This window comes from Phascolarctos cinereus, unplaced genomic scaffold, assembly GCF_003287225.1.
Source record: "Phascolarctos cinereus isolate Bilbo 61053 unplaced genomic scaffold, phaCin_HiC Scaffold_1;HRSCAF=81, whole genome shotgun sequence".
Lineage (NCBI taxonomy): Eukaryota > Metazoa > Chordata > Mammalia > Diprotodontia > Phascolarctidae > Phascolarctos > Phascolarctos cinereus.
Window position 1 is genome coordinate 44,898,187 of NW_027555514.1, and position 12,423 is coordinate 44,910,609.

Sequence of the window (12,423 nt, forward strand, 5' to 3'; positions counted from 1 at the left end):
TGTGTAGATTGGCTGGAGTGACTAGGTGCATTTTTGTTTGTTTGTTTGTTAACTGTAGTAAAGAATTTTGCACTAATTCTATAGAGGTAGAGTACTCTAATGGACAGAGTGCTGGCCTTCAAAGCCAGGAAGCCCTGGATTCAAGTCCAGTTTCTGACCCACATTGGCCGTGAGATTCTGAGCTGTGTGACCCTTAACCTCTCTTTGCCCCAGGCAACTTCCAAAAACTCAGGTGCCATTCTGCAACGGTAGAGGGAGTTTTCTCATAGCAATAAAATCATAGATCCTGTCAAAAACGGAAAGAAAAAAGAAAAAAAAAGCTTCTAAGAAAAAAGAAGCATGTTTAAAGTGGGGAGGTAGATACTGCTCCGGACACTAAGGCTGACATAACCTCATCTCCAAAGGGGAAATCCTTCAAAGATGTCACTCACTAACAAGTCCTTTCATCTCTCTTCGACTCAGTGTTTATCTTTTTGCATTGTGGGCCTCTCAAAGCAAATATTTCAGAAAAAGTCCCCCTTTCTGTTCATCATAAAATCAGCAGACAGATCTCCACTATCTTGTGACCCAGGGACAACATGAATGGGTTGTCATGTTTATGGAGAAAGAAAAAAAGGAAGAAGTTGATAAGAGTTGCTAGTTTGCTCTCCATTTCCCTTTATATTCCAAAACCACCGAAGAATTACTGGGACTCATAGCAAGCTCACCATTAACTGGGTTACAAGCGATTAGCTTATTAAACTCATCACTTTTTATGACCAGAAAGTACCTTAGAGACCATCTTAGCCAACCTCCTCAGTTTTACAGATGGGGAAATTCAGGCCTAGTAAAGTGAAATGACTTGTCTAAGGACTTGCGGCTAGTGGACAGAGTTGCCATGTCTTCTCTTTCCAAGTCTAGGGCTCCTTCTATCCATAAACCTCTGCAAATTTCCCTTGTTGGATTAGCAGAGCCAGAGCCTCCAGTGATTTCATTCTCTGGTCACTTGAGGCCATTAAAAATGATTTTTATTTTGAGTCCCAAATTTTCTCCTTTCCCCTACCTTCTGCCACCCATTGAGAAGGCAAGAAATATGATATCCATTTTATATATGAAGTCATGCAAAACATATTTTTATACTAGCCATGATATGAAAAAAGCAAGAAAAATAAAATGAAGAAAATTTCTGCCTGCACTCAGAGTCCCATCAGTTCTCTCTTTGAAAGTGGATAGCCTTTTTCATCATGAGTCCTTTGGAATCATCATGGATTATTATATTGATCAGAGAAGATAAGCCTTTCAGCTGATTGTCATTACAATATTGCTGTTACTGTGTACAATGTTTTCCTAGCTCTGTTCACTTCACTTTGCATCCGTTCATATAAGTCTTCTCAGGTTTTTCTGAAACCGTCCCATTCATCATTGCTTATAGCACAATAGAATTCCATCACATTCATAAACCATAACTCGTTTAGTCATTCCTCAATTGATGGGCATCTTCTCAGTTTCTAATTCTTTGTCATCACAAAATGAGCTGCCATAAATATTTTTGTACATATCGGTCATTTTCCTTTCTATTTGATCCCTTATTGCTGGTTCCAGGGGTCCACACAGTTTTATAGCTCCTTGGGCATAGTTCCAAATTGTTCTCCAAATGATTAGATTAGTTCATAATTCCACCAACAATGCATTAGTGTTACAATTTTTCCACATCCCTTCCAGCATTTGTCAGTTTCCTTTTCTTTCATGTCAGCCAATCTAATAGGTATGAGGTGGATCTCAGAGTTGTTTTAATTTGTGTTTCTCTAACTATTAGTGATTTTGAGCATTTTTTCCATATGACTATTGATGGTTTTGATTTCTGCTTCTGAAAATTGTCCATTTATATCTTTTGACCATTTATCAACTTGGAAATGGCTCTTACTTTCATAACTTTGGCACAGTTCCCTATGTATTTGAGAAATGAGATCTTTACCAGAGAAACTTGCTGTAAGAATTTCCCCCAGTTTCCTATTTTCCTTCTAATTGTGGCTGCATTGGTTTTGTTTATGCAAACCTTTTAAAATTTAATGTTATCAAAATTATCCATTTTACCTCCCATGAACCTTTCTATCTCTTATTTGGTCATGAACTCTTCCTTTATCCATATACCCAACAAGTAATTTCCCCCCTGCTTTCTTAATATTCTTATTATTTCACCCTTTACATCTAAATCATGTACCCATTTTGATCTTATCTTGGTATCTGGTGTGAGATGTTGGTCAGTGCCTAGTTTCTGCCATACTGCTTTCCAGTTTTCCCAACAGTTTTTGTCAAATAGTGAGCTCAACAACTGGGATCTTTTGTGTTACTGTGGTCATTTACTTCTGTATATTGTGTACCTAATCTATTCCATTGATCAACCTCTCTATTTCTTATCCAGTACCAGATTGTTTGATTGCCACTTTGTATTATAGTTTGAGATTGAGTACTGCTAGGCTGCCTTCTTGCATTTTTTTTCATTGATTCCTTTAATATAATTAATCTTTTGTTCCTCCAGATCCAGATTTTTCTAGCTCTCTAAAATAGTTCTTTGGTAGTTTGTTTGGTATGACACTGAATAAATAAGTTAATCTAGGTAATATTTTCATTTTTATTATATTGGCTTGGTCTACCCATCAGCAATTACTACTTCTTCAATTGTTTACATGGTTTTTTTTATGTGAAAAGTGTTTTGTAATTGTGTTCATATAGTTCTTGCGTGTCTTGGCAGGCAGACTCCCAAATATTTTATCTGTAGTTATTTTAAATGGAATTTCCCTTTCTATCTCTTCCTTCTGGGTTTTGATGGTAATTTATAGAAATGTGGATTTATACTTTGAGCCTTTTCAACTTGAAAGTGCAACCAATTTTTGCTGTGGCCATTGGGACAGTGACTGTATCTCAAGTCATATCATGAAAGGCTGACTAGGAAAAAATGGTTTGTTTCCCCTCTTGACTCTTTGCTCAGTATTCTGCCCTCAACTCCACTGTATCTCAGACATTTCTTCCGGATTCAGTAGCAACATTTGCTTGTCATACCTCTAGGTTAGGGGAGCTAATTAAATGTTTTCATTTCTTAAAAGAAGTCCCAAAAGGTTGCTGGGGGTATGACAAAGTAAAAGTAAATGAGAGATATTAACTCTGGAAACTCAGGATTTTTTATATTAACCTGTTTAATTATGTCGATAGAATCTGGCAGCAAGATTTTTCTGGTTAAATTACCATATGAATAATTAAAAATCGATTGCAATGTAATTTATCTTCCCTAGTACAGTTGTACACTAATTACTTCACATTCATTTCAATACTTCCAAGGGACTATACTTTCATTGTTTAGAGGACTACAAATGCAGATGATGACTCCCTTAGCCGTTCCATGCCTCCACCACCATCTTGAGTAGACAGTTCTCATGAGTTGTAGCCAAAAAATTTGCTGGCAGTCAGTGTTCTGGTGATAAGCTTTTCCTAATAGCTAGGCTGGTTCTCAGAGGAGATGCCATCACCACTGCCAGGCTGTACTTGAAGCCTTTCAAGCTTGGTAGGACTTTGAACAACTTCAAGTCAGAGCCTTGAGAATCAGGGCTCACCTCTAACTTAAAACAGCAAAATAGGGTTCATTAGAAAAATTTGCCAAAGCGGTCATATCTAGAAAGGATTTAATTATGAATTTCACAGAGTACTGGTAGATTGGTAGAGCTGGAATCAGGCATGGGGTCAACTCCACCTTCTGACATTTACTAGTGGATAATCATGGGCAAATCTCAACCTGAGTCTTATTTTCTCACCTGCAAAATAATGATCGCTGAAGCAGCTACTTCACAGGGCGGCTCAGAGGACATACTGTGCACAAAGTACTTTATAAACTTTAAAGGACTACATAAAGTCAACTATTATAATCTGTGCCTGGAGATAATTGCTGGAGACAATCCCTCCCCTCCTCCCCCATAATGTTTGACATGTTAGCTGGATAGTTGTGGTTTGAACACAGGAATAGAAATGGTCCACTTTGCATCTGTTGCTCTGCTTGGTTTCAACTCCACAAAGGAAGCTGCCCCTCCCACCACAAGGGAGGGGCACTTTGAATATTACCACTTTTCATGTAGCTAGCCAAGCATGGATTGACACTACCTCCCTCAGCCTCCTCTCCCCTCCATTTGGAAGGCTGAAGGGCAGAGTACTAACTTTGTAGAGGAAGGAAAGTGGACTTCAGCTGGCTCCACTTTGCACTTGCTGCTCTGCCTGGTTTCAACTCTAGGGAACAAGATGCCCCCAGCCTATCCCCTGGTTCTCCCCTCCCCCAGCTTTCCTGCCTCCTTTTGCGTTTTGTCTCACCCTTTAGATTGTAAGTGCCTTGGAGGTCCGGCACTGTCCTTCTTTTAATTACCTGTATCCCAGCACGCTGTGCTTGGAATGTCACAGGTGCTTAATAAATGATTGGCTTTGTAGGATTGGATTGAAATGTAGTATACTAACAACCTCACTGTGTGTGCCTGTTTTGTGGGTTCATGAGATCAAAGCTCTGGTCACTGGTTCAATCAGGGCAGCTCCAAATTCATTCACATCTCATACTGTGAAATCATGTCTCTGTGAATCCTCCATGGAGGCTCTAGTTTACACACTAGAGGCCTGCCTCAGACTCAGTGGATACTTCTTAGGTCTCAGAGCAGCACTTAGGCCATCTGTTAACCATGGTTTCAGTACTTGCCAGGCTTTCCCCCTTTCTGGTCATACATATGCAAAATCCTTATTCTTAGCTTGCCACAGCCTACTTACATACAACTAAGCTTCTTTTAGAAAACTTAATTTTATTGTTTTCAATGAATAAAAATCAAATTTTCTCCCTCTTATCTCCCTCTACCTCTTGAAAAAAAAATACCCCAAACCCTTGTAAAAAATATGCCCAGGCAAGCAAAACAAATTCCCTCACTGGACATGTTACGCCTCCCTCCCTCCTTCCACCTCCCCAAATAGTCTCTCATTCTGCATTCTGAGTTCATCACCTCTCCATCAGGATGTAGGTTATGTTCTTCATCACTGGGTAAGTTTATTAAGTACTTGCTATGTGCCAGGCCCTGTTCTAAGTGCTTCACAAATATTTGATTCTGACAACAACTCTGTGAAGTAGTGGCTGTTATTTTCTCCATTTTACAGATGAGAAAACTGAGGAAAACAGAGGTGAAGCGATTTGCCCATGATCACATAGCTAGTAAGTGCCCAAGGCCAGATCTGAACTCTGGTCTTCCTGACTCCAGGCCCAATGCTCTACCCATTGCTCCACCTAGTGCCATCTAGCTGCCTCCATTGGCTTTCTGAAATGGTGGTTACTCGTTGCATTGATTAGAGTTCTTAATTCCTTTGAAACTGTTTATATTTACAATACAACCAGGCCTCTTTCCTCTGTGGTTACCTACTATTGAGATCTTGGTTTGCCATGTTTCAGAACCATATGTACTGTTCCAAATGGAATAGTGATGGGATTGGTGTCAAAAGGATGGGCTTTTGTAGGAGTGAGCGAGTAGGATCCTTGAACGTATTGCATAATTTCCAAAATGTAACCCCACCTTGTCTTTTCTCCATGGTTGATTGTCATCCTTCGTTCTCAAATGACATCATTCCAAATTTTTGACAAATCAAATGACAATCCATAATGACATCACTATGTTGGGGTCAAAGTACAGTGTGTCTGACTGGTTGATCAGATCAGTATGAGCTCAGAAGGCTCTACCACAGGTCAGGCACAAATAATCCATGTGAACGTTTGGAGTGGAGATGGCTCTAAATTTGCACATCTCGTATTTCTTTTGAACTACTGTAGTTCTGTTTTTATCACAGAGCAAAGCTGCTAAGTCTTCTGTTATTCCAACTGTAGTTCCACAATATTTGAATGGTTTCTTTCTAGCTGCTTGCAATATTTTCTCCTTGACCTGGGAGCTCTGGAATTTGGTTACAATTTTCCTGGGAGTTTTCATTTCGGGATCTCTTTCAGGTAGTGATCAATGTATTCTTTGAATTTCTATTTTACCTACTTCACATGGTTGTTGTGAGGATCAAATAAGGATCACATAATACATGTAAAGGGCTTTGTGAACCTTAAATGCTCTATGAAGGATGAGCTATTATGATTGCTAAAAAATTTAAAAAGGATACAATGGACCCAGTGAGGAATGTGCTTTGAGTTTGTTTTCCACTCTTTGATATACTAGGTAGTTTTGGACTGATCCAACCAAAACAGCAGCTAATATTTACCTAGTACTTTGCATTTGAATACTGCTTTATCTTAAAAAAAAAAAGCTTTCATTCACATCCTCTCACGGATTCTCACAAATAGCCTTGTCAGGTAAGTAGTGCAAGTAATCTTAATCTCATTTTCCAAGTAAAGCTCCAAAAGGTTTAGTGATTTGACCAGTGTCTGCCAGGGATGGAACTCTCCTTTGGAGCTTCTAACTTCATGTCCAGGGTGCTTTTCATGATGCCATGACCTCACTACAATTGCTATCGCTTGTGAGATGGATTGCCTACGTAGGGTCAGGAAGGGCCATAGTATGTAATTTTGAGAGGAGAAGCTAACTGGCCCAAGTTCAAAGTCATGATCTTGGCCTTCTTAGCAGAGTAGTCTGACTGATCCAAACCTCTGCTAGATGGATCTTGGAGAAATTCTTCATTATTTTGTGACATTATGACAGGATTTTCAGTGAATTTGCAGTTACAAAGCAAATTGTATTCAAGCATTTACAGATTTGAAACTTTTGTCCTATTTTCTCTTTACAATGGTTTTCAGAAAGATAATACCTTATTTCCATATGAGGAAAAAATCAACATATGCCAAATATGCTAATTTGACTTGCATACACAGTATTTCTTTGTGGGCAAGCCTAACTCCCTTTATTACTCTCCTCCAATGTATTCTGCCTTATTCTGTATTCAGGAGCCACCATTCCGAAGAAGGTCCCCAATATAGCTCTCTGCTGTGCCTCCTCCCCAATCAATAACATCTTTCCCCTCCACCAGTCAGCCTTTTAACCTAGAATTCTCACCCACAGTCACTTTTTCAAGGAATTAAAGGCAGCTATTAAAATAAAAAATATTGTCTGGAAAGGGTAATGTACCAATTTTATTGGCCATCAATTCTTTAGTTAAAATTAATTAACCTGGGGACAATTAATTTATTAGCATCTCCCTAGAAGCATCTCAAACTCAGTTTGTCCAAAATAGAACTCATTATCTTTCCCTTCCTAAACCACTTCTCTTCCAAACTTCTCTATTTCTATCAGGACCATCATTCTTCCAGTCACCTAGGGGTAATCTCTTGTATCTATGGCTGCCCTGACTTCTCTCCACCAAAGGCTCCAAGAATTTGATCTTCGACTTTCATTCTAGATGGTGTTTGAGGCAATGACTTCGGTAAAGCACTGGGTTGAGAGAAAGGAAATGCCAAAGTCACCCACCCAGCCAACACCCAAGTTCAGATACTCATCACCTCTCTCACCTGGACTGTTGCAATAGCCTCCTAACTGTTTGCCCAGCTTCAAGACTCTCCCATTCCTTACCCATCCGCCAGGGAGTTACCAAAGTGATTTCCCTCAAGTACTCTGATTATGTCACTCTCTTGCTCAAAAAGTTTCACTGGCTCCTTACTGCCTCACCAATCAAATACACAAACTCTGTTTGGAATTTAAAGCTCTTCCCAACAGTGGTTCTAATCTGCCTTTCAAGACTAATTATTATGGATTACAGCCTCTTAAGCATTTTAACGTCCAGCCACACTGACCTTCTTTTTGTTTCTTATACACATCATTCCATCTCCTGCCCAAACGTCCTCCCTCCTTACTATTACCTCTTAGAATCCCAAGTATTTCTCAAAGCTGTTACTTCCTGCATAGAGACTCTCCTAGTCTCTCCCCAAAATTTGTTGTTGTTGAGTTCTTTTCAGTTGTGTCTGACTCTTTGTGACCCTTTTTGGGGTTTTCTTGGCAAAGATACTGGAGTGGTTTGCCATTTCCTTCACCAGCTCATTTTATAGATGAAGGAAACTGAGGCAAACAGGGTTAAGTGATTTGCCCAGGGTCACACAGCTAGTAAGCAGCTGAGGCTGGATTTGAACTCACAAAGAGGAGTCTTCTTGACTCCAGGCCCATTGCTTTATCCACTGTATCCTGCAAAATTAATCTGTATTTATTTTGGCTGTTTTTATACACACATATATGTATATCTATGCATGTATATATTGTGTATATACACACGTACACATGTGTCTATACACATACACATATACACATGTGTGCACATGTACGTGTGTACACACATATGTACACACATTACACCAAGAAAATGGAAGCTCCTTGAAGTCAGGGACTATTTAATTTCTTCATTTCTGTCTTTGTATCTCTAGTGATGAGGACAATGCCTGGCACATAGTAGGTGCTTGACAAATATTGGTTGGTTGGTCCATATAAGAAAACAGACCATGAAGGAATGAGATATGATAGGTCAGTTTTGATCAGGGTGAGAAAGAGAAAAAAGTTGGAGAATATGGGGAAAACATGGAGTCTTGGGAATCTGAGAGTCAGCTTGAAGGCACTGGGGGGGTTGGCATTAAAAGGGATAAAGGAGCGCTGAATAAAAAGACTGTCTGCTTCACAATTTTACTAAGGCCTAGTACTGTTTAAGTAATCTGTCAACATGATGAACTCTTTCCTTCTAGAATAGTTGCACCATGCTACTATCTTTTGTTTCCTGTATCTATTTTTGTTTTTGTAATGAAGGACTGGCCAGTGAGAGCTATTTCTGGGCTTGAATAATAGAGGACCTCGTGCCTCTTCAGGGCACGTGCCCAGTATTCCATGACTGTTTCCTACCTGTCCACAGGATGATCAAGGGCCTTTTCAATGGCTATTGAGCAGGAACAGAGCATACACACAAAAGGCTCCAATAATTTGATCTCTGTCTTTCATTCTATATGGTGCTTGAGGCAATGATTGCTGTAAGGCACTGGGTTGGAAGAGAGGAAATGCCAAAGTCAGCAGCCTACTGTCCCAAGGTGAGCCCACCTATGATTGTGAATCCATGGCACCTCTGTTCTCTCTCTCTCTCTCTCTCTCTCTCTCTCTCTCTCTCTCTCTCTCTCTCTCTCTCTCTCGCTCTCTCTCTCTGTCTGTCTTTCTCTTTATTTTCTTGCTCTTAAATGAAGCAGCTATAAACTTGTGAGCTTGAAAGATCAGAGGAGTAAGCTGTCAGAGGTCCAGGAACTGGAGTCCGTACCAAAGTTTACCAGCAGCTGAGCCTATGTGGTTGTTAGCTCTGAAAAGGGGACATGATAAGTGAGTCAAGCCCACCTGTTTTTGTAATGTCTGGTTGCCAGGAAAAGTAAATGTCAGCATAATGGAGATGGGAGCATTTGGGCACTGAAGACCAGTCCTTGAAGCATGCGCAGACATTCTCTTCCTGGTTTAAGTATTTTTTTTTGCTTATTTCCAATATAGCCGTTTGGAGACTTTGGTGAGCCTACTTCCCACCACAAGGGGCCAGAATGTTGGAGTTGAGTGATGACAACAAGTCTTCTAATTGGAGGCAGCCAGAAGTTGCTGAATAAAAGATGTGACCAGCCCATCTTAGACTGTCTCCTTGGCAGCTTCCTGTTGGGGGGGGGCTACTTTTAGCTGCCAAGTGGTAAGGAATTCCTCCACTCAGCCACCATGTGTTCATGAGCACATGGCTCCTGTTGCTTTCCTGATATTGGTAGAACAAGTGTTCTGAGGTCTCCTCATCCAGGCTTCAACCTTACTAGTTTGGAGAATCTAGAGACACCATCAGAGGTCTCCTGCGCAACCAGAATTGGGTTTGCAGGAGAAGGTAGTGGTAGTTAGAGGCTTCCAAAGGTGACTGAACAGCATCCTTGAAATGGACATAACTTTGTTGGCATTGAAGGTCTGGAAAGACTTCAGAGCGGCAGCCATGCCTGATAAAGAGCAGCAGCTGAAAGCCCTGTTTGATTCATCGAGCCAAGAAGTTGTTGTAACAGTCCCGCCTATCTCTAGTCTCTCTTTGATTCCATGCATCCTCCATTCAGGCACTAAAGCGATTTTCCCAAAGTGCAGGCCTGACCATATCACACCCTCCCACTCAATAAACTCTAGTGACTTCTCTTCACCTCCAGGATCAAATACAAAATGCTCTGTTTGGTGTTCAAAGACAGTTGGAAGCTTTTCTTGGTTTTTTAAAGCTTTTTGTCTGATTTTCAGTTTCTATTTTGGTGTTTAGTTGGGATTGTTAAAGGATTTCTTTAATATTTCTGCTTTCTTGCATTCGTTTGTGAGGTTTTTAATATCCTAATATAGGACACCACCATGTTCCAGGCCCCCGGGTTCAAGACTTCAGCAACACCCCTGATTCTTCCCTTTCCTTTCCCCCTTCCTCCATCAGCTGCCAAGTTCCTTTGCTTTTACCTCTTTAATCTACCTCTCCAGACCCCTTTTCTCCACTCACACAGAGGACCACCATTCTAGCTCATGTTCCTTCATTTGGACCATTGTAACATCCTCCTACCTACAGCCCTCCCTCCATCTAGTCTCTTCCCTTTACAACCTGTCTCTTAGACAGCTACAGAAATATTCTCCCATCTATACCACTTTTTGGTTCAAATCCCCACAGTATTTCCCTATTATCTATAGCAATGGTTTCTATGTGACACAGTGGATTAGAGTGCTGGGCCTGAAGTCAGAAAGATCTGAATTCAAATCCTACCTCAGACACCAATTGTGACCTTGGGCAAGTCACTTAACTTCCTCCTGCCTCAGTTTGTTCAACTTTAAAATGGGGGTCATAAAAGCACAGGTTTCTTGTGAGGATCAAATAATATATTTGCATAGTACTTAGATATAAATATTTAATAAATAGATATAAAGTATTTGTTATATAGATAATATTTGCAAAGTACCTGGTGTGTGATAGGTACTTAATAAATTCTGATTCTCTTCTAAACTTTTTGATCATGCGTCTCTGTCAACAAAACATTGTTGAGGACACCTCCTTTCACTCCTACTTCTGTACTTCTATTTACAAATTTTCAGGCAGCTAGACACGGATAATGTTGGACTTGGGAGTCAGGAAGAACTGAGTTCAAATCCTGCTTCAGATACTTACCAGCTGTGTTACCTTGGACAAATTACTTAACCTGTCTCAGCCTCAGTTTCTTCAACTGAAAAATGAGGATAATAAAACACCTACCTCAAAGGGTTGTTGGAAAGATCAAATGAGACAATATACATAAAAGCACACCCCTTTGGGATTATGTCATGGCCCCCATTTTGGAGACCACTGGCTCAACAGGTGAAATACAAACTCCTTATTTTGTCACTTAAGAGGCTCCCCAATTGAGCTTCTCTCTACTTTTCCAGCCTTATTTCATATTATTCCCTCCTCACACTCTTTTTGTTGCTGCCAACATGGATTATTGTTTGTTCCTTGAACGTGACGTGTCATCTCCTGACTCTATGTATTTGTGCAAGCTTGAAATGTATTCTCTCCTCATTCCCATGTGTTGAAAACTTTCTCTTCTTCCAAGGTTTAGTTTAGATGACTCCCTTCAAGGAAGCCTTTTCCCCAATACCCATCAATTAAAAGTGATTTCTTCTTTCTCAAATTTTCCTAGAGTATGTTATCTGAAATAGAAGACTAAAAAAATGTTGACTGAATTTAATTGAACTGAACATATAAACCAATCCCAAGGGGAACAGAACCTGAGGAAACTACATTAACTCTTCCAGGTTATCAAATCACAAAGTCTTCACATTTATATGTATATATCCATGCTTCACTACTGAGAGGAGAGTTTAGTGAATTATTCAGTAATTCTTTAGTAAATTATACATGTAGCCTGGGGTCTCCAGACAGACCTCATTTCTCCATTCTATAAAACCCAGTCTCAGTCTCAGCCCATCATGAAAACTTATGATGTTGGGGGGCTTTTGGCAATGTAGTCAATCAAATCCCAATTACTACTCCCCACCTCCCCCTACACTGTCACATATACTTTTGAACAATTGACAAAAAAGGAAGACCTCAGAATGAGCAATATTTCAGTGGTTCCTATTATCCAGAGTTTAATTTGATACGCAGCTCATTCCCCAAAATTTCAAGACATCTTATTCTTCATTCCTCCCCTTCTACTCCCCACCCCCATGCTATTGAGCATAAGCTGTAATGACTCATGGAAGCAGTGGGTGGAGAAGCATGGAGTGGCTTCCTTTAGCAGCTACTCTGGGTTAATGGGCATTTGAGCCAAAACTCCAGGTAGCCCTAAAAGCCTGTCTTCTCTCTAGGATTCTTTGCAATAGGCTTTCTGGGGTGTTTTTGGTTAGCATTAGAAAGATGGACTTGCTTTGCTACTTTGCTGAGGAGAACTCTGAAGATTGTTCTTTGTTTCCT